Source organism: Poeciliopsis prolifica, unplaced genomic scaffold, assembly GCF_027474105.1.
Source record: "Poeciliopsis prolifica strain line A6 unplaced genomic scaffold, Auburn_PproV2 SCAFFOLD004, whole genome shotgun sequence".
In the NCBI taxonomy this organism is placed as follows: domain Eukaryota; kingdom Metazoa; phylum Chordata; class Actinopteri; order Cyprinodontiformes; family Poeciliidae; genus Poeciliopsis; species Poeciliopsis prolifica.
This window is the reverse complement of record NW_026562379.1, coordinates 17,672,386-17,696,191: the sequence shown is the minus strand read 5'-3', so window position 1 is coordinate 17,696,191 and position 23,806 is coordinate 17,672,386. Positions and strand designations below refer to the sequence as shown.

Here is a 23,806-nt window from a genome sequence, read left to right as displayed (position 1 = left end):
GAGGAGAAGTGGTCAGTTTCTCCTCCAGGAAGATTCCTGGAACATTTCAAATTATAGATCTGGAATATTTGAATTATTGTTTTTCTGTCTTTGGTCATCAGAGCAGAAAGGCTTCATAGAGGCAGAGAGAGAAATCTAGATATTAATCTGGGTGTTCAGCCTCTGTGTGCTGCCGTGAGCTTGCTGAGTGATGCTAATCTGGATTGAAGCGTCAGCAACATTATCAGCTTTATTGCAACATAACCAGGTTTTTCAGGGTGAATCTAAACTTTAGATCTTCAGCTGGAAAAAATTGTTTATTTCAAAGAGCTGAGATATTTTAGGTCCATTTAACTCAAAACATTTATTATTTAGCATATTAAACACTACCAGCCCCTTTATGTTGCTGCAGCAACATGCATGCATGAAAATCTAAACTATTATCTCAACATTTGCAGCTCTGAGCCAAAATTCGAGCCGGTTGGCCCAAAGTTGAGTTTGATCGTCGGGTCGGGCTTCTGCGGTGCATTTTTAATAAACCAGCAGGTTTTCTGGCTTTTCTAATTGCTCTGATGGACTAATTACATTTTTTACCTTCATAATTTTACATAAAACATGTTTTTGCATGTTTATCATCTTTTGATAGTATCACAGTTTCCATCTGCTTTGGCCGACTCAATATACTGAATGATGAAATATCCGTCACTAAGCAAAAAGCCACTGACTCTTCAAAATCCCCAAGTAAATTAAACTACAACTTCTGAGTTAAATTTTTTATTCTTTTCTGTAATAATTAGCAATTAACTCCACTAATCTATTAGTCCAGCTAATTATTAGTTTAGCACTAAAGCTAAACAAAAAAGAAAAGATCACCCTGAATTATATGACTGAATGAGTTTCTGAGTGCAGTCAAGTTCAGCTTTCTACTGACAGATTCAAAACCTTCAAATATTAAAACATTATCTTATTACTAATAATTATCTAGGATAATTTGTGCCTTTTATTTTTAGATTTGTAATTCTGTATTACTCCATGAGTGGTTATACTGTCTTTCAAATTTATTGATCCTAAAAAGGGAAATTAAATTTAAAAAAGCTTGAGTCCTCTACCGCAGGCCTTGGAGTGTGAGTGGTCTTCATAGTATGTTAGCAGTTCCCAAAGGTGTGCTTCTCTGTCTCAAGAGGTCTGATGCATCTTCAGGTATTTGTTTGAGCTACTCTTCCAGTTTAGGGGTCATTACCCCAAGGGTTTCAGTGACCACAGCCACACTCTTTTTAACCTCTAAGACCCAAACTCTTGCATGACATGCATTATTAATTCATCTTTGATATTTGGGCTGAATGGGACCTAATGATTCCAACAACAAAGAATTATCTTTTTACATGATATGTGGATATTATTTTTCTCATAAAAACATTAATTCATTTAAATCACCATGTTTAGATGGTAAATCTCTACAGTTGCTAACGTTTTGTAAACTTACACCACAACAATAAACACTGACCATCTTGGGTCTTACCTGTAATTTGTTATAATATTCCACCACCACTGAGTCATAAAATAATGACCTAATATGTGGACACCAAACCCCATGTTGGGCAAAATTTAGTATTGTGGACTACACAACCCAAAAGAAGTCATCCACTGATGTGGGCAAACTTTTTCTTAGGTCCTCGGAGGATGAGGCTTTTTTGAGCCTTTGGTATTTCTCTTAGTTTTTTCTGTTCCTTCTGTTCATTTGGGATAGCCACATCATTACAACTGCTTTTCTCTGCTGCTCAGTGATCACCATGTCTAGTTGCTTGACTTTTTGCATTTTGTCTTTCTGTATCTGGAAGTACTACAGGGTCTCTGCTTGTTTATTTGCTACAACCTTGTGTGGCATTTCCTGTTTTAACAAGGTGTGTTCAAGGTTGTATTCCCTTCAGATGTTTCTTTACTCTATTCTGGGTACTTGGTTGTGGCGTTCCATGTATTCTTATCATGATACCATCTTACGTCCTGGTGTTAGATGCAAGGGGACTCTGCATAGCATGCACCCAAGATCTTGCTGGATGTTATAGATCTGGGCTGCTATTGCTCTGATAGGGACTTGCATATGTGCCACTGTGCTTTGTTTCAGTCTAAGCCTTTCTTTCCATTGGTAGCATTGTTTGCTCTCTGTTATAAAACACCATGTTGCTATGGTTATGCATCCAGTAAAGATGCATAACCATAGCTAAATAGCAAAGTATGAAAATATTTCCAAAAATCAGTCCAAATATACAGTATGCAAAACAAAAATGAACTTTTGTCCAAACAAAAGCTATTTTTCCTCCAGAAAGGGAGCAATATAAGTGTAAAAAGTAAAATTCTCAATGAAAGAACAGAGCTACTCCAATGTGCTACAACCTTGAGTGGCACAATTTTCCATACATCATCATCAGCTTTTGTATTCTTATATCAGCGGACTGAATTTCCTCCTTTTTCCATCCTATTATCTCAGCAGGGCATATGATAACTCTCGATACATAACTGTTTATTGTCTGGGCCTTGTTTCTCTCATTGGACTTGCCTTACAATTTGTAAGTAGAGTGGCTTGCAAAAGTAACCTTAGCCCTTGAACTTTTCCATATTTTATTACTTGTTTTTAAAGTGCTATATGAATAAATTTGATACTGACATTATAACCCCAAACATATTTTTTACAAAATTGTATGGTTAAGACAAACACAAAGTGGTATATAGTTGTGAAGTAGAAACAAAACTATACATGATTCAAAACATTTTTTACAAATAAAAGCTAAAAAGTGGCAAAAGTGTTGAGTCGCCTTTTGCTGAGTGCATCCAATTGCCTTAAGAAGTTGCTTGATGACTGCTAATGACTAAATATAGTCCACCTGTTTGTAATCTAATTCCAGTTAAAATTCAACTCCTCTATGACTGTCTCAAAAGTTGGGTAAGGAAATATTAGTGCACAAGAGCATCATGAAGTGCAAGGAACACACCAGACAGGTTAAGGATAAAGTTGTGGAGAAGCTTGAATCAGGCTTAGGCTATAAATAGGTTTTCCAAGCTTTGAACATCTCACAGAGTACTGTTCCATGAATAATCTGGAGATGGAATAAGAATGGCACAGCTGTGAACCTACCAAGACAAGGCCATCCACCTAAACTTACAGGCTGAAGAATAAAAGCAATGATCAGAGATGCAACCAAGAGGTCCCTGGTTGCTGTGCACCAAATGCAGAGATAGCCACACCTCAGGTGGGGGAATCGTACACAGTACAACTATTGGTCATGCACGCACAAATGTGATTTTATGGAAGAGTACCAATTAAAAAAGCCATTGTATATAGAAAACCATAAGACATCCCATTGTCAGTTTGCCAGAAGCCATGTTGGGATACAGCAAAAACGATAACACAAGACCAAATGTAACTTTTTGGCAAAAATGGAAAGCACAACTTATGGTGGAGAATGGACATTGCACCACCCTGAACACACCTTCCCTACTGACTAACATGGTGGTGGCAGCATCATGCTCTGGGGTTGTTTTCCTTCAAGGACAGGGAAGATTAAGAGTTGATTGTAAGATGGATTGAGCCAAATACAGGGCAGTCTTTGAAGATAGCCTGCTGGAGTCTGCAAATGATTTGAGGCTGGGCAGAGGTTTAACATCCAGCAGGACAATGACCTTAAACATAATGCCAGATCTACAATGGAATGCTTTAAATTAAAACATATTTATGTGTTAGAATGGCCAAGTCAAAGTCTAGACATAGACTCAATGGAGAATCTTTGGCAAGATCTGAAAACTGTCGTCAAGTCAGGTTTATTTGTATAGCACATTTCAGCTGCAAGGCAATTGAGTGCTTTACATCAAAGAAACACAGAACTAAAGTCATAAAATAACACATTTACCTTAAAAAAGAAAACAAAGAAATTAAATTCAAAGTAAAATCAAAATTAAAATCATATATTAAATACATTGATACATGTGCCATTGATTAAGATTCAGAAACAACTGTAAATAGGTGTGTTTTTAGTCTTGAATTAAAGGAATTCAGTGTTTCAGCTGTTTTGCAGTTTTCTGGAAGTTTATTCAACATTTGGTGTGCTTTGAAGCTAAATTCTGCTTTAAAATGTTTGATTCTGGTTCTGAGGATGTAGAGCAGACCAAAATCAACCAAATGTTAGCAGTGGAGTGCGAAAATAGTTTGGTGAAAAAATGGCTCTCTTATGGTTTATATTTCTTTTAATCCATGCACATATTCCACACATTTATTATTTATAATATTTCAAATTAACAATATTTGATCAAAATATATATCAATTCTGTATATTTTTAGGTGCCACATACATTCCAAGGTTGGTCAAAAGGTTGGGTTTAGGAATGCAACTAACTTTTATGAAATATGCAGTCTTATAGCACAAAGTAATCATATTGCCAACTCATCCCAAGTGTAAAGAGCACACACAAATTAGAAGGACATTGCAAATTAGCAGGACCTTCCGGCAAACAACCAATCTCAATAAGAGCTCATGCAATGCACTTTTGTGTATTGCATGAGGTCTTGCAATACACAAAAGTGCCACACGAGGCACTGTGGTGATACATAAATTATACACAAAATCAGGTTTATGTGAATTAAACGGACATCTCGGGGTTTTTTTTTGTTGCATTTTTGGGCTTAATGGACCAATAGAAACCTTTCTACGTTTTTAGATTTTTGTCAAAATTAGCAGGACTCGGCTTATGTCCCGCTAATTCAAAATGTCCCTCTAGTGTGGTGTGTATTAAATGAAATGTCCTTGTAAACCACATTTACCAACAGACACACACGCACACACAACAACACACACACACACACACACACACATTTTTTGCATGTTTAGTTTTAGCTATCAGAGTTTAGGATCACAGTTAAATGTTATACTTTTGTAAGTTTGGTAATTGTATTTTTGATCATTAATAATTTAAAATCAGTTTGATGTTCAGACCAGTTAATATGCAGATAATTGAAACAGTTGATTTATCCTGTTTAACACTCTATTCCTTGGTTGTCTTCATCCAAGTGAAGGATGATATTGTAAAAGGATTATGTGTGAACTTAATTATTTCTTGTGAGAAAAATAAACAGAGTTTTTAACAAAGAAAGGTAATGTAAAGCATTTGTTGAACAAATAAATGAGATTCAATCTGGATCCCAAAGAGAGCCCTCTGGTTGTCATTACTAAATCCTGTTTAATATTCGTCAAATTGCTCACATCACCACTACAGCAGCCCTGACGCTGGGGACCGGTAACAGATCATGGGGGCTCGTCCGGGATCAGCAGGCCACACCTAGTTGCATGTTCCTGGAGCCAGGAGTGACCCAGTGTGTAGCAGAGAGGCCAGTAACCGGTGGAAAGGTGTACCAGCCTACAGAGTGATGGACTGAGGACCCATGCATTTGAGGTCAGCAAGATGTTGTCCGCTGAGAGAAAGCACATATTATGGAGCTTCAAGAAGTTACATCAGCTAACAGGTAGCTAAGCTCACCTCACTGCAACTTCTCTAGGAGACGTTGAAGGAATGGCCTCCAGTCAGCTGATGCAAAATAATACAGAAAGTTGTGTTGAGTATCTGACTAACTACCTGACATGTCCAAAAAATCTGGCAGGAAGGATCAGCGCTTGCTGTTGCTAAAGAGGCTGAAATGCATCATAGATGAGACCATGGGGAGACGCAGTTTACTGTCCTTAGAAGACAAAGCAAGTACGAGTGAGCGGACCGTTTCCCCTGTTCAGCCACAAAAGGGCGATTGTGACAGATATTCAGACATTATTGACCCGCTTTGACTGCATTGGAGCTCAGTTAAGCCAAGTCTTGTCCACTCCAGCCTCCCCAGACCTGGAGAGATGGAGTCCAACACCACCACACAGCAGCAGATTTGAAGGAAATTGACAAGTTGTCAAGACAATATTATGAAGGAGGTAATGTCCCAGTTCAACCAGTCTATTGCAGAGTTTTGACCCATGTTTACAGTGCAGGTAGAACTAGAAAAACCTGCAGACTGAAAGGAGCTTGAAGTGCCAGTTCAAGTCCCAACTCAACTCTTTTCTTGTGTCCTTGTAGCAGAGCTGAAGGTCAAAGCCAGGAGAAGCAAGAGGAACTCAGGTGTATTTGATCCACTGAAGGGGAACCTGATGTTGTTGGGAGCAGCAGCTCAGCTTCCCTGCAGGAAGGAGTCACTGCTGAGCAGAACTGAGCCCAGGTGTTGCTGCTATGAAGAGAAGAAACAGAGAGAAATCTAGACATTAATCTGGGTGTTCAGCCTCTGTGTGCTGCCGTGAGCTTGCTGAGTGATGCTAATCTGGATTGAAGCGTCAGCAACATTATCAGCTTTATTGCAACATAACCAGGTTTTTCAGGGTGAATCTAAACTTTAGATCTTCAGCTGGAAAAAGTTGTTTATTTCAAAGAGCTGAGATATTTTAGACCCATTTAACTCAAAACATTTATTATTTAGCATATTAAACACTACCAGCCCCTTTATGTTGCTGCAGCAACATGCATGCATGAAAATCTAAACTATTATCTCAACATTTGCAGCTCGGAGCCAAAATTCGAGCCGGTTGGCCCAAAGTTGAGTTTGATAGTCGGGTCGGGCTTCTGCGGTGCATTTTTAATAAGCCAAATGCTTTTTTGGCATAGAAACTATAACTAATTGCTCCTTTGGACTAATGTCATTCTATATCTTCATAGTTGTACTTAAAAAAAACACACACACACACACATTTTTTGCATGTTTAGTTTTAGCTATCAGAGTTTAGGATCACAGTTAAATGTTATACTTTTGTAAGTTTGGTAATTGTATTTTTGATCATTAATAATTTAAAATCAGTTTGATGTTCAGACCAGTTAATATGCAGATAATTGAAACAGTTGATTTATCCTGTTTAACACTCTATTCCTTGCTTGTCTTCATCCAAGTGAAGGATGATATTGTAAAAAGGATTATGTATGAACTTAATTATTTCTTGTGAGAAAAATAAACAGAGTTTTTAACAAAGAAAGGTAATGTAAGGCATTTGTTGAACAAATAAATGAGATTCAATCTGGATCCCAAAGAGAGCCCTTTGGTTGTCATTACTAAATCCTGTTTAATATTCGTCAAATTGCTCACATCACCACTACAGCAGCCCTGACGCTGGGGACCGGTAACAGATCATGGGGGCTCGTCCGGGATCAGCAGGCCACACCTAGTTGCATGTTCCTGGAGCCAGGAGTGACCCAGTGTGTAGCAGAGAGGCCAGTAACCGGTGGAAAGGTGTACCAGCCTACAGAGTGATGGACTGAGGACCCATGCATTTGAGGTCAGCAAGATGTTGTCCGCTGAGAGAAAGCACCTACTATGCAGCTTCAAGAAGTTACATCAGCTAACAGGTAGCGAAGCTCACCTCACTGCAACTTCTCTAGGAGACGTTGAAGGACTGGCCTCCAGTCAGCTGATGCAAAATAATACAGAAAGTTGTGTTGAGTATCTGACTAACTACGTGACATGTCCAAAAAATCTGGGCAGGAAGGATCAGCGCTTGCTGTCGCTAAAGAGGCTGAAATCCATTATAGATGAGACCATGGGGAGACGCAGTTTACTGTCCTTAGAAGACAAAGCAAGTACGAGTGAGCGGACCGTTTCCCCTGTTCAGCCACAAAAGGGCGATTGTGACAGATATTCAGACATTATTGACCCGCTTTGACTGCATTGGAGCTCAGTTAAGCCAAGTCTTGTCCACTCCAGCCTCCCCAGACCTGGAGAGATGGAGTCCAACACCACCACACAGCAGCAGATTTGAAGGAAATTGCCAAGTTGTCAAGACAATATTATGAAGGAGGTAATGTCCCAGTTCAACCAGTCTATTGCAGAGTTTTGACCCATTTTTACAGTGCAGGTAGAACTAGAAAAACCTGCAGACTGAAAGGAGCCTGAAGTGCCAGTTCATGTCCCAACTCAACTCTTTTCTTGTGTCCTTGTAGCAGAGCTGAAGGTCAAAGCCAGGAGAAGCAAGAGGAACTCAGGTGTGTTTGATCCACTGAAGGGGAACCTGATGTTGTTGGCAGCAGCAGCTCAGCTTCCCTGCAGGAAGGAGTCACTGCTGACCAGAACTGAGCCCAGGTGTTGCTGCTATGAAGAGGAGAAACAGAGAGAAATCTAGACATTAATCTGGGTGTTCAGCCTCTGTGTGCTGCCGTGAGCTTGCTGAGTGATGCTAATCTGGATTCAAGCGTCAGCAACATTATCAGCTTTATTGCAACATAACCAGGTTTTTCAGGGTGAATCTAAACTTTAGATCTTCAGCTGGAAAAAGTTGTTTATTTCAAAGAGCTGAGATATTTTAGGTCCATTTAACTCAAAACATTTATTATTTAGCATATTAAACACTACCAGCCCCTTTATGTTGCTGCAGCAACATGCATGCATGAAAATCTAAACTATTATCTCAACCTTTGCAGCTCTGAGCCAAAATTCGAGCCGGTTGGCCCAAAGTTGAGTTTGATAGTCGGGTCGGGCTTCTGCGGTGCATTTTTAATAAACCAGCAGGTTTTCTGGCATTTCTAATTGCTCTGATGGACTAATTACATTTTTTACCTTCATAATTTCACATAAAACATGTTTTTGCATGTTTATCATCTTTTGATAGTATCACAGTTTCCATCTGCTTTGGCCGACTCAATATACTGAATGATGAAATATCCGTCACTAAACAAAAAGCCACTGACTCTTCAAAATCCCCAAATAAATTAAACTACAACTTCTGAGATAAATTTTTATTCTTTTCTGTAATAATTAGCAATTAACTCCACTAATCTATTAGTCCAGATAATTATTAGCTTAGCACTAACGCTAAACAAAAAAGAAAAGATCATCTTTCTTGTTTGAGTTTAAATATTTCCAATCAGTCAATCTGAAAGACTTCATTGCAGTCAGCTGACTTACAGCATTAGGTGGGGGAGGGGCATTGATGCTCTGCAGAAGAAAAGTAACAACCCAAAACAAAATATTTGCTTTTGAAGCTGATTATTAAAATGAACATCATCAGTAAACAGAAAATACACCAAAAACTTCATGTTGTTGTTTAAATTCTCTTTAATCCTATTTAACTTTTCACAAAGCTGCAGATATAAAACACAAACATTCCTCTAAACCAGAGTAAACTTCTTCAGTTTTAACCCTAAATGTGTTTTATTTTGTTAAATAGGGTTTCTATGGTAACCAACAGCATGACGTCAACTCCCCAAACAAACAGCAAATATACAATCATTCATAAAAAAGAAATGTGACAATCAGAACATGGAGTTCAGATACTTCCATCTTCAACAAAAACACCTTTAAACTTTAAATACTTCACTAAAACACAATAAAGCTACAATTTAAGGAACTTTTTCAAATATTCATTCCTGCTAGAAACTATTAACCAGCTGTGTTTCAACCTTTTAGTGTTTTACAAATAAAATACAATGTTAAACATTCACACCAGTCCTGTTTGATCCGCTGTAATTTACTCGTTTGTTTGCCTAGTCAGTGGACAACAGCGCAGGGCATTCTGGGTAAATACAGCCAAAACAAACATGCTAGCCTAGCGCTAGCAGGAGAAACGGCTCGAGGTCTTTAGCCGAAAACGAGAAATCCTCCAACCTCTAAATCTGACGCTACTCCATCTGTTTACGTTTCCTGACGAAGGAAGTTGTGCTCAGTGTGTTCTGCAGAGGTTTTTATGTCGTTTCCTTCAGTGGTTGTTGGTGCAGCGCCCCCACAGGCCAGGAGGGAAACAGGTTTTTCAAAGGGTTTGATTCAGTGCAGTTTGAAAAAGAAAAGCACCAGCTGGAAATGGAACAAATGTTGCAATTTTGCTCCCAAATCGAAGGTAAAAAATAACTTGATAATTCTTAGATATGTTAAAGTTAATATAAACCTACTTCATAGACACGTCATTTTAAATTTTTTTCTTTTTGTTGGACGTTTCTAATGAAACTATTTGAGATTTCTAGATTGTTCCTTAGTTATAAAAAATAATAAATAGATTATTTTGTTTTGTTTAAAAGATTTAGCATGTAAAATTGTTAAACTTGATTCTGACAATTCAGAAAACAGGAGAAAGAAAAGAAAATGTTGCAGACAGACTTGAACCTTGTTGCTGGTCAGGATAAGTCGACCTTGGACCCCACACTCTGCAGCGACCATCGTTTGGAGACTCATGGCGGGGAATCTTCTTGATGCTGATTCACAGCAGCATTTTGGAGTCCAGTTTTTAAACAATCCATCAGTTTCTCTTGTATTTAAATGGTTTGTGTTATTTTGTGTTAGCTGGTCCCACCCAGCGATCCCCGTCTGTTCAGGCTCTGCGTGCTGCAGCTCAGGCCTCGACTGTCCATCAGGTGGCTGGACTGAGGAGCAGAAAACACAGAATAATCATCACAACATTCAGAACAATGCAAACACACTGCTGAGTTTATGTTAAGTACCAATGAGCAGTCAGTATCTTACTTGTAGAGGGCAGCGGCCATTTTGATCTCAGTTTGGATGATCAGGGAGAAATGCTCACATAAGAATGTAAGGTAGAGGTGAGCCAGTCGATCGGCCACCGATCATAATCGGCCGATTTCCGTGTGTATAATCGCCGATCAGCAAAACTGACCACATTTATCTCACTTTGCAGCCTGCGTGTTCAGCTTATCTCCTCTTTCCTTCACACAGCTGAAGCGCAGCAGCAGCAGCAAGTCCTAAACGATGTCGTGTGAAACTTTAACGCTCTGAGTAAATGGGGAAATTACCTCTGGGGCGAAGTAGGTCAAACTGCATCAACACAACGAATCTAATGAAGCATTTAAAAAACAAACAGGTGACGGAGTTTTGCAACATCGAGGCTCAATGCAGGAAAAAAAGACATCTGGAGGTTGTTTTTTTCTCAAACACTCAACAGGAAGACGGTCAGAAAGCTCAGCAAATAATCTGAATTAATAATCTCAGTGTTTGAGCTGGCAGTGTAAAACGCTGGGATCTGCTCTCGCTATTGGACCGCCGCTCAACCTCCACCTGGCAGAGAATCTCACACTGAATGTTTTTTTTTTTTTTGAAGCATTTATTTATAGATTTTAACAGAAGAACAAGAAACATACATATGTACACTTACAAAAACCAAAAGCACAGAAGAAAAAGGAACATACGTACATACATTCATACACTTACAAATACTGAGAACATAAACCTATACCAGAGAAAAACCCAAAGAGCATATACACAGGGTAGACTATAATAATAATAATTAAAAAAAAAAAAAAAACGAGGGGGTGCGGGGGGGCTGCAGCAGACCCTCAATTGACCAACTGTAAACATCAATTTGTCTTACCATATGGCCTTATAGCCATCCATCTTTCCATCCATCAAGTTGGATGTCATTTTGGCACAGCCAAGTGTAAAAGACAGACCAGACCACCCAAACTTTATCAAGCTTATTCTTAGTAAAGTAACTGATTTTCTCAAGTGCAAAGTAGAATGTCATTTGTGTGGTCCATTGTGAAATTCCACATAATGTCCTTTTCTTCCAAGAGTGCAATGCAACGTTTAGCTTCCAAAAAGGAGACATTAAGTAAGGATCTCAAGTTGTTTGGAATAACAAAGTCCTCAGGATAAATATTCAAGATGCACATTTTAGGATCCAAAGGAACCTTTTTACCAATCATCTGACCTATCACAATCAATACCTCTTTCCAAAATGCTAACACTCGAGGACACGCCCACATACAATGAAATAAAGAACCTTTTTGGGAAGTACATTTAATGCAAGTATCAGGAATGTTAGGATTAAAATTATGCAATTTAGCTGGAGTGATGTATTGCCTAGTCAGCCATTTGTATTGTAATAATTTGGAATTTATGTTAGCAGATTGTGTGTGAATCGAAGTGCAAGCTAATGACCATTCCTCACTCGATAAGTTCTCTCCCAAGTCCACTTCCCATGCTTTTAGGATATTAGTCGAAGATTCCTTACAGTTGTCAACCAACAAGGAATAAATTAGAGACACCTGTCCTCTGCCATATAGGTGGCTGATGATAATGTCTTCTAATGAAGACAAAGAGGGCAGATCAAGGTTATTTTGTTGCTTGGATAAAATGAAATTCCGAACTTGAAGATATTTATAGAAATGTTTACTAGGAATGTCATGTTTGTTTTTAAGTTCTTCGAATGACATAAATACTCTCCCTATAAAAAGATCAGATACCTTAGCTAACCCCTTAGCAGACCAGAGTTTAAAACCTGGGTCAGTTCTACCTGGACCAAAGTCCCTGTTTCCAAAGATGGGTGAGAACTGGGATAGCTGTTGCTTTACTCCCAAATAATCAAGTACCTTTTGCCAGACCAGCATTGTATTTTTCAGAAAAGGATTTTTTGTTTGTTTAATAAGTTTTTTCCTGTCTGATGAGTACAAGTATAAGTTTATAGGAATAGAGATATGCTGGGACTCCATTGTAACCCACACTGGGGGCTCTTTGGATATAAAGTAAAACATAGCTGCTCTGATCTGGGCTGCCCAGAAATACCATAATAAATTTGGTAATTGTAAACCACCCCTGTCATAAGGTAGATATAAAAGGGACAGCCTCACTCTAGGACGGTTACCGTTCCAGATGAAGTTGGAAAAAGTTTTATTTATCTCCTTAAAAAAGGAGAGGGGAGGGGAAAGTGGAACTGATTGGAAAACGTATAAAAACTTTGGCAATATTGTCATTTTTATGATATTGACACGGCCTATTAAGGAAATGGGTAGTCTGGACCATCTTTCTATTAATTGCATAACTGATTCTGTAAGGCGATTATAATTAGTTGGAATGATATCCTGTATTGTGGGGGTAACTTTAACACCTAGATAGGTAAATCCTTGTTTAGACGCTACATATGGAGTTGAAATTGGGGGATTGAGACGTTCTTTTCTGATAGGTACAGTATTTCAGATTTAGCATCATTTACCTTATATCCTGAAAAAATTCCAAAAGAATTAATTAAATTATTTATTGCGGGCACAGTGTTACCCAGCTTAGAGCAAAACAGGATTATGTCGTCTGCATACAAAGCCACACGGTGTTCTAAGCTCCCTAATCTTATACCGGTTATTTTATCGTGTTTGCGAATTGCCATTGCTAAAGGTTCGATGGCCAATGTGAACAACAGAGGAGAAAGGGGGCAGCCCTGCCTTGTTCCACGTTTCAATTTAAAGGGAGATGAAGTTAGACCATTGGTTAAAATTTCAGCTTGTGGGTTAGAATAAATAAGTTTTACCCAGTTAAGAAATTTCCCTCCTATGCCAAAGCGTTCCATAACATCAAACATATATTGCCATTCTATCCTGTCAAAGGCCTTCTCTGCATCCAGCGACAGGATGGCGGTGTCTGGAACTTCAGATTTCTCAAAAATTACATTAAACACTCTTCTGATGTTGTGAAAACCCTGTCTTCCTTGTACAAAACCATTTTGATCGGGGTGAATCAACATGGGTAAAAGTGGCTCCAACTTCCTTGCTAACACTTTACACAGAATTTTTACATCATTATTAATAAGCGATATTGGCCTATATGAGCTACATTGAGTTGCAGGTTTACCTGACTTCAGGAGTAGGGAGATGGTTGCTGTATTAAGTAAGGGAGGAAGAGATCCTTTACTAAAGGATTCCAGATACATGTCAAGCATAGGAGGTATCAGTTTGGATTGAAAAATTTTATATATTTCAATTAGGATTCCATCAGGCCCTGGGCTTTTACCCCCTTTCAAACCAGATATAGCCTCAGATAATAATTGTGCATTGAGCTCAAAATCAAGTGAGTTTAAGGATTCACTATCTAGGGGAGTAAATTCTAAAGAATCCAAGAAAACAGTTTGTGCATGGGGAGCTAGGTCTGAGTAGTCTGAGCTATACAAATTGTAGTACAATTTTGAAAACGTGCTGTTTATTTCTTTTGGGTCAGAAGTAAACCCTCCTTCAGCTGTTTGAATTGAGTTTATTGCTTTATCTGTTTGTTCCTGTTTGATACGCCAAGCCAACAATTTACTAGCCTTCTCACCTTGTTCAAAATATGATTGTTTCAGTCTCATTAAACTTTTAATTGCTTTATTTGTAGACAGCATGTTGTATTTAGCTCTTAACCTAAGAAGTTCTGTGTTTAATTGGGTTGAAGGATTATCTAGTTGTTCCAATTCTTGTTTGTTAGTTTTATGCTTGAAGCTGGTAAAACTGATCATTTGGCCTCTTAAGAATGCCTTAAAGGCCTCCCATCTCACCGTAGCAGAGGTTTGGTGAGTGTTCAATTCAAAATACATAAATATTTTTGTTCCAATAAATTGTATGAAATCTGGGTCACTAAGCCAAAATGATTGTAGACGCCATTTAGATGAAAAGGAAAGGTTAGGAACCCTAAGACAGAATGACACCGGAGCGTGATCAGATATTACTATGCTGTCATGCCAACTATTAGTAATGTGTGGAACTAGATCAGCTGAGACTAAATAGTAATCGATTCTTGAAAATGTTTGGCAAGTACCAGAATAACATGAGAAAGAAAACTGATTAGGATGCATATTTCTCCAAATGTCAACCAAATTAAGTTCTTTCATGAAGTTAAGTAATTCTTTCCTTGTTTGAGCATGAGAAACATCTTTGCCTGTAGATCTATCTAACGTTGGAATGAGCGTACAGTTAAAGTCACCTCCTATGATGTACCCTCCAGGGAGCGATGCTACAGACAGAAACAGGTGTCTAAAAAAAGCAGGGTTATCATTGTTTGCCCCGTAAATATTGACCAAATTCAGTTTCACAGACAGAATCGCACACTGTACAATTAGATATCTGCCATATCGATCCTCAGTTACATTGATGAGCTGGAATGGCACCGAACTGTGGATTAGTGTGATTACGCCCCTCGAGTGTGAGCTAAAGGAAGTAGAAAAAACCCGACCATGCCATCTTCTCCTCACTCTACTAACATCATCAGGGGTCAAATGTGTCTCCTGGAGGAAAACTATCTTAGCCTTTAATTGTTGAATCCTTTTCATCACCTGTCGCAGTTTGACAAGTTTATTCAGACCTCTTACATTCCAAGAGGTGAATTGAAGATCAGAGGCCATCAGAAAAAAGGAAAAGTTATTTCAGCCATGGCATGTGTATTAAAGAGTGAGCTGCAGAGGGAAAAAATGACAAAGAAAGACAAGACGTACAGACACAACAAACAACAATTAAACAATAGAGTGTAAATCCCCAAACGAAGTACACCCACCCAACCCACTGAGAACACTTCCCAAGGAGCCATCCAGGCTCGGCCATGAAGCCCTGCCGGTCCACCCCAGCACTCATGGCGAAGAGGAACAGCATATAGAAAAACCCCATCAAACCGCAGCCCCCAGAAAAACAGTAATGAACTTAACAACCAATAACCTATAATGAAAATAAAGACGCATTTGCATGTCTTAACCTTAGTTGCCCTAAATATTGTAAATTGACCATGTGTATTAAACACAAAATAAAGCTGTATTACTAACCATTATGAACCATCAAGTCAAAGAAATGAAAAAATATGAATATGGAAGTGCACTTACAGATATGTGACCATATTTGCATACATAGTAAGATATGATTAGACAACGTCACATAATTGTTCACCCTTCTTGGACTTGGACTTCTACCTGGTTTGTAACCAGATTGCGCTCCCGCTGGAGCTGCAGGACGAAGGACTCCGCATCTGCTACCTTGTCAAAAGCGTGACGTTTCTTCTTGTAGGTCACCAAAAGTGTGGCCGGATGAGCAACACCGTAGCGCAGCTCCGGTAACTCCAGAGAAATAGAAGATAGATCCCTTTTCACCTGGTCAAATACCTTGCGTTTTTTCAGAAGCTCGGCAGAAACGTCCGGGAAGAACATGATTCTGTTATTCTTCAAACGTATTTCCCTTCGTCCTGGCAGCCTTCATGATCCGGACTTTGTCAGCGTAGTTCAGCAGCTTCATGACCACCGCTCTGGACGTGTCCCCGCAGCTTCAACTCGCCCGACTCTGTGTGCTCTCTCTATGATCAGCGGGATCGGGAACGTTTCTGCACCAAGCACCTCGGGCAGCCATTTCTCCAAAAATGCACACATGTCAGAACCTTCAGTCCCCTCAGGGAGACCGATAAGACGAATGTTGGAACGGCGACTACGATTTTCCAGGTCGTCTATCTTTAGTTGCAGAGCTTCAATGGTAGTTTTCGTAGCAGTGTTATCAGCTTGCAGGGAAGCAATAGAATCCTCGCTAGCGCTGATTCTGTCCTCCGTTTGTGTAATACGCGCGGCAACAATTCTTATCTCCGATTGCACCCCCTGAATAGCAGTTAGCAGGCTATCAAATCTCTTCACAAAGTCATCTTTCATCGAGTTAATAGCCGACACGAGGTCGCCAGAGCTACCTGCTTCCATGGCCGCCAGATCCTCACCATCTGTGACTGTGGGTTCGTTGTCGACAGGAGGCATATCCGAAGAGCCTCTGCCAACCAGGGGAGAAGCTGAAGGCCATGCTAACATCAGCTAGCTTGCTACTCCTAGGCTGTTGCGCTGAGCTCAACATAGACGTTATTAAAGCCTTTTTGGAGGTTGGTTTTGAGTTCTTTGGTGCCATTTGGTCAGCGATAACTAGTACAGTTAACTAAAGAAACGAAAAGCAAGATAATACAGGTTGTTAATTTAGTTTTTTAGAAAGAAATTGGAGAGGGCTCCACCGCACGTCTGTTCAGCACCGCGACATGACCGGAAGTCCACACTGAATGTTTGCTTAAAGCTGCTACATGCAACTAAAACAACAAAAATATTTTACATATGCATTAAAACTTTTGCTATTCCCTAAAATTAGACAGATAATCTCTGCTTCCTCCCTGCAGAATTACTGCAGTTGGTCAGAAGCAGCCAATCAGAACCAGCATTAATAAGCTGGTCAAGCAATCAGGAAGTTATGATTTAGTAACTCAGGATTGTTCATTTTGATGCAACCTGCACTTTTAATGAATGTTTCCGTATTTCTTGACATTATTCTATATAGGCAGTGTTATGAGATTTATTTGACTCGTGTATAATTTATGATAGTCTTACTGTTAAATATTATTTTACTGACTGCAGGGTTTTCAGTCGTCCTTTTGACTGAATAGCTGGTTTATTGTGCCTGCAAGTATTTAACATTATAGGTGAATTTATTGCCAGATCATTTTCCATTTTGCCAGATCAGCATTTATACCCAACAAATTAACAGCCATTCCAGGTGATCTGCACTGATCGGCCTTCATGGGTGATTGGTATTGAAACCTGATCAGAGGATCCCTGATCAGGTCTAAGAAAGAACTGAACAGCCAGAGTTTGGAAAAGGCTTCAGGATCTCATTGCAACAATATGTAAAACAAGAAAAGATCAAAAAGTCGCCAAGAGAAAAACGTCACAATAGAGAGGAGAAATGGAATTAAAATGGAAAAAACACATAAGAAATAAAAAAAAAAACTTGTTAAAATGGGAAAACTTCCATAATGAGATGCAAAACTCATTAGAGCGTTAGCATTAGCTTCCACTAAATACCATGTCGCTGTAGCATTAGCATGTCAGGGTTAGCATCCCTAACATTCTCGTTAGCGCAGCTTAAAAAGCCCCTGAATGTTTTGTCTTTTAAACTCACCTGGTTGCCGTCGAGATTTTCTCTGGTTCCAACGTTCAACACGTTCAGAGAGTTCGCCCTCTTCATCCTGCAAAGGAAACACAAGCAAAACAGAAGACGCCATCTTGGTTTCTTTTTTTCCACTCATTGTGGTTTCAGATCAAGTTAAAGTGGGATTTCTGCAGCCATGTTCTGGAAAATTACCCAGCATTCCTCGGGGGCTCTCCTCCATCCCGACCCCCTTTAGCTTGCGGACCAGCTTCTCGCTGCTCCGGCGTATCGACTCCCGGAGTTTGGTGAAGGAGCTGCTGCGCTTCAGTCCGTCCTGCGCGGCGCCGCCGTCCTCCATGTTGGACCAGCGGGGACGCCCGTCTCCTAGGCGACAGACACGGCAAAAAGCACTGAAAAAAGTTAAAGATTCACTTTACAGATGTTCGGCTGACATGTCCAGCGTTTTGATGTTTGGGCCAAAAATCGCCAAGTCAAAATTAATTTCTTGATCGAATTAATATCTTTTCTTTTTAAGTCCATAGTAATAAATTAAACATGCACAATTTTATTAAAACCAAGTGAGAAATAATAAATTATTGACAGTTTAGTTTCCAAACTGTCAAATATTTTCTAGAAAATACTTTAATTCCAGCAGCAACAATAATAGCTTTCTACTAGAAGCTTCAGTTTTAAGTTGATAAATGAGATTGTTGAGGCATATTTAATGAAAGAAGCAAGGAAAGAAAAAAAAATAAGCCAAGAAATAACAAAAAAACAGAAAGAAATGAGAAAAAATTACATTTTTAAAGATTAATTTACCTTCCACAGATCCAAATTCTTTTTCATGAGCTCTGGTCAGAATCTCTTTGTAAAGCGCTTCCGCTTGTCTGTATTTTCCCTGTTTCAGATAACATGACGCCTGAAAAGAAAACACACAAACAGCAACGCAACTTAAAAAAAAAAACCCAAACATGTCTACTTTTCACCAGATTAGCAGGGATTAGAAACGGGATTAGAAACGGGTTTCTGTCTCGTCTCACCAGGTTGTTCTTGGTTTTCGCCACGTTGGCGTCGTCCGGTCCCAGTTTGCTCTGGTAGATGTGCAGAGCTCGTTCGTAGTACTGCTCCACTTCCTGGTACTTCCCCTGGTTCTGGCACAGCAGCGCCAGGTTGTTGAGCTGCTTGGCCACGTCGGGATGGTCCGTACCCAGAACCTGCGAGCAAAACTGTGACTTTAATCTGAACCCAAAGGCCAGGACCAGCTTTACTGAATTATTTAAGCAGCAGCATTATGAATTTTCCAGGCACATTGTGTCATTTTGTAGCATAATGAAGCATCTATGTTACCATCAGTTGTTATAAAAATGCTATAAATGTTAAATATGAGTCTGTCTCTTTAAAACTCTTGCTGTTAAACTTTTCCTTCAGGAAGTCATCCCAACATGGCTCCTCTATCAACTCTAACATTTTTACCAGCGTTGAACTGAGCAGTAGCTCATATAACAAACTCTGCAGTTCCACCAGCTGTTTGCTAATTGCTGATGGCTAGTCTGAAGGATCTGAGGTTGGGAGGAGCTGCATCCCTAAGGCGGAGCTAGGACCACATAGGCATTTTACAGCTGAATGGAGATTCAAGGATTTCTTATGTTAACATTTTGGCTCGATGCAAGTTTGGAAAGCAATCTGGAGCCATTTGTAAACAACTGCAGATGTTTAGAAATGACAGACCGGCACGGCGGTGGCGTCATCATGACGAGGGATTGTTTCAGTAACAGCAGGATGGCTGTTTTACATAAAGTGGATGAAATAATGCAGATATTTAACTTAATAATTTATAAAAAGCTTTTTTTTGACAGATGTTTATTATACTGGATATTTTTCAGTGTTTATTATGTACGTCTTAAGTCCCTAGAAAAAATGAATTTGGTAAAAGTGTGGGCGAGCAGTTGTGGCTGGTAATAAATAGTGATAATTAGGAAGTCTCCCCATCTTACTTTCTCTCGGATCTCCAGAGCTCGTTTACAAAGCGGCTCCGCTTCTTTGTTTTCCTCTTTTACCATAAAGCACAGCCAGGTTGTTCAGTGTAGCTGCCACCTGCAAAAACAAACAAAACATAAAATAATTACTGCGTTTGAGGCAAAAACAGAGAAAAAAAATGAAGATCAGGAGAGTTAAATCTGTTTTACTGATTTATTTAAAACAGAAAAACGTTGTTATATAAGAACATATTTGTAATAAAACGAGAATAAAGTCAGAATAATAGGGGCATAGTTGTAATAGCTTGTGTATAATCATGGGAATAAAGTTGTAATTCTAATGTGCTGATTAATTAAAGATAATTTCTTACAGCTGGATGATCCATGCCAAGAGTTTTCTCTCTGATCGCCAACGCATCGTTCAGCAGGTTCGCTGCCTCTTTATACTTGTTCTGATCTCTGCAATTAAAACAAAAATCTGTCAACAAAACTGTGAACTTCTATTATTATATAAAGAAATCACCAAAATGTTTTTTTCTTTGCCTCATTTGATAAAAACAGAACCATAATGGTTTTACTTTTTGTTGTTTAAATTGGATTTGGTGACATTTCTAATTAAATTAGCTAATTATCTCTTTTTTTTTTTTGAAGAAATGTTGACAAGAGGTGGTGCAGAAAATGTACTCAAATGAGAACAGCAGAACTTCAACATGTTTTACTCAAGTAAATGTAAAAATTAGCCTTTCGAGAAATTACTCAAGAGTAAAAATGTCTTTGGTAAAAAGTTTTGAGTAACTGATCAAATTATCAATCATTTAATATTTAAAAATTACATCATTAAACTGATTAAAATATGAAGTTAACAAAATGATTTATATAAATAATAACAAAATCAAAGAAAATGTTTCCTAATCAGTTTCTGTCATAAAAAATTTTTTAACAGAAACTGCGATTTCTGGCTAAAACTTGTTGGTTTTCATGCAATGGATAGAAAAAAAATCCAGAAATTTTACTGAAGTAAAAATAAAAATGCTTCATAATAAAATTACCGAAAGTACAGTGCAGTAAAAATAGACCTAAAACAAGTTTCTGAAGGAAAAGTAAGTAGTTGCTCCCCAGCTGTGAGGCTGAACCTGGTCGGTGCCGCCTCACCTGTACACCAGAGCCAGGATGTTGAGCATGGTTGCTACGTCAGGGTGCGAGTGGCCGGAGGATTTCTCCAGGTCTTCCAGAGCCTGTTGGGGCGACATCATCAGCTCTGCAGGCGCTTTGGTCAGAAAGCGCCTGCTTTCGCCGGTCTCACCTGTTTACAGAGCGGCACGGCGACCTCGTAGCGACCCTGAGACGCGTACTGGATGACCAGGTTGTGGAGCGTTCGGAGGCGGGGATCTCGTAGCCGCCCTGCTGGGCCGCCGCCGCTGCGCTGCTGTGATGAGGCTGGGACACTGGGAAAAAAACACAAACATTTATATAATTAAAGTAAAAATTATTTCTTGAACAGTTTAGGATAAATCCATCATTAATACAAAACATGTTCACTAAATCATTCTTGGATTATAAGAGCTTAGTCTGATCAATTCAGAATTATCTATTTTAGGGTCTCTGTCACTTTAAATCCAAAAAAGCTGCTGCCTGTCATGCCCACCATATCAACATTTACATGTGAAAATGTCTGCAAACAGATGCTCAGTTATACAACTGTACGTCTTTGAAAAGCAGAAGTGGAGCCTCCTGCAAAACCAAGAAGAACGCAGCAAACAAGTCAACAACATCCTTTGGCCACTCGCACCCTGACGTAGCAACCATGCTCAACATCCTGGCTCTGGTGTACAGGTGAGGCGGCACCGACCAGGTTCAGCCTCACAGCTGGGGAGCAACTACTTACTTTTCCTTCAGTAACTATTTGTATTTTTACTTCAGTAAAATGTCTGGATTTTTTTTCTATCCACTGCATAAAAAACAAAGCGCATCCACTGCAAAAACAAAATCTTATCACGTATTTTTGTATAGTTTCTAGTCCAAATGTCTTAATAAAAGTAGAAATAATACAGAATTAACTTACAAATAAGTTTCCAGCAAGATATATCAGTTTGTATTAAGTTAATAATTTCTTATTATTGATGAAAAAGCTCAAGTTCCACTGGCAAATTATTTTACTTACAACATAGAAAAAATGTCTTGTCATTAGTGAAATTATTAAGAAATCAGCTTCAAATCTACAACTTAGAAACAAATCTGATATTTACTGATAAATCTGATGCATCAATAATGTGACTCACCAACTTTATACTGTTTTCTTTCAAACAATATTCTCCTATTGAGCTGTTTTTCTTTAGGTTTTTAACATTTTACCGCACCAAGACGAAAATAAGAGATTTTCTTCTTTACTGATCAACACAAATCTACTTTAGTTGCCTTCTACATTTTGGGAAACAGGCTTTCTGTAGTTCAACCATTTCTGTAGCATGAGAACGTGACTGTCAGCGTAATCTGAAATCGTAACGCCTTACTCTGGGACGGTTCCTCATCTTCAGCAGGAAACAAATCATCCAGGGACTCCTTGTTGGAGGAAATTTCTTTCTCATCCTGAAAGAAAAAGCAGCACAAACTTTTAAAAGCTCCAACAGACACTGAAAAAACAAAGTACACCCTCTTTCTTTGCTTCTCTTGTTTCAGTGGCTTAAATATGAATGTTTCGTTCCCTGAACAGTGGGATCTGTGAGGAGTCTGCAGGTTCTCACCACTGGCGGCTCATCCTGGTCGTATTTGCGTATGGAGGACATAAACAGCAGGTGTTTGTTCTGCTCCTCTAGGGTCACGACCTCCTGCTCCCTGTCCTGCAGCCGCTGCTGAGCGCCGGCGAGTTCGTCCCTCAGCCACTGGTTCTCCTGAACGAGACGGCGCACCTGAGGTAAAGTACACAAACATTTTACTCAAGTACTTCAACTTATTTCTACTAAAGTAAAAGTAAAAAAGTATTTGGTAAAACGTTTACTCTAATATTGTGTAACTAATCAAATGATCAATCATTTTGTATTTAAAAATTACATCCTCAGAGGGACCAAAATATAAAGTTAAGTAATTAAGTATAAAGAAAATTTTGGTATTGTAACTACAAAAATTACAATCATTCATAGAAGATACAAAAAATAACTTCTGTAGAGTAATCTGTTTGGATGTGGAGTCAGAGATAAGAGTGGTAGGATTGTGATGCGTTCACTGACTCTGACTAATTATACATTTCTTCCGTTCTTGACGTCCAGATTTACCGAACGCGTCGTCTTCTGGTGCAGAATTATGAGTCATGTCTCGTCAATGACGTAAAAGTTGGACAAAATGTGACATGAGCATTCTGGCTGAAGAGTAGAGGTGCAGAAAATTTTTTGCTTCTGTAAAGAATCACAATTCCCAATCCAGGGAATTCGGAATTGGTTCAAAATGCTCAAAAATCAATTTTAAAATGTGCTTCAGTCGTACGTCGATGCTGTTAATATTTGCATATCGCATCACGCATTCACTCGGCCGCTGGATGTTATGATTAATTTAAATATTTTTATGTAAAAAAAAGATAGGCAGCTAAACTAGAAATATTTTTGTTTACATAAACAAAATATAGAATCTTAGTTTTAATTAAATGTTTTATTTGTTTACTCTGTCTTTTGCCCTTGTCATTCACATGACATAAGCAAAATTTCCAGACCATTTGAATAGAAAAATTGGTTTTTGAATTAAAAATAGTAAGTCAAATTGAACCCTGAAAGTTGGAATCGAATTGTGACACATTGAAAAAAATTGCATCTGTACTGCAAAGGCTTTGACAATTATCACGTACGTTAATTTATTTTCTTACAGAAGTGGAACAAATCTTTTTTTTCTGGGTGAGAAGTTTGATACCAGGCCGTTCAGACTGCTGTGAAAAAGTCATGCATGGATAGCAATCACCTGCTGCGTATCAAAAGATTTGGAAACTTAAGTTACAGAACTTAAAAAATTTATTATTTCACTCACAGACAGCTACACGTCTTACCTGAGCTCGTAACTTTTGCTTCTCTGCCTCCAGGGAGCCAAGATGAGACGACAGAGCCATCATCACCTGCACAGAGGATTAAAAAAGACTATTTATTAATGAGGAGCTGAAGATGAATAAAGATTTATCATCTTAATCTGGAAAATCTAATGAATAA

At 38.8% G+C, this 23,806-nt stretch overlaps 1 pseudogene; it reads right to left on the bottom strand.

Annotated features, from left to right (window-relative positions):
* Positions 1-10,342: 10,342 nt before the first annotated feature.
* On the bottom strand, positions 10,343-22,508 carry LOC129358707 (kinesin light chain 1-like; annotated as a pseudogene).
* Positions 22,509-23,806: the final 1,298 nt, after the last annotated feature.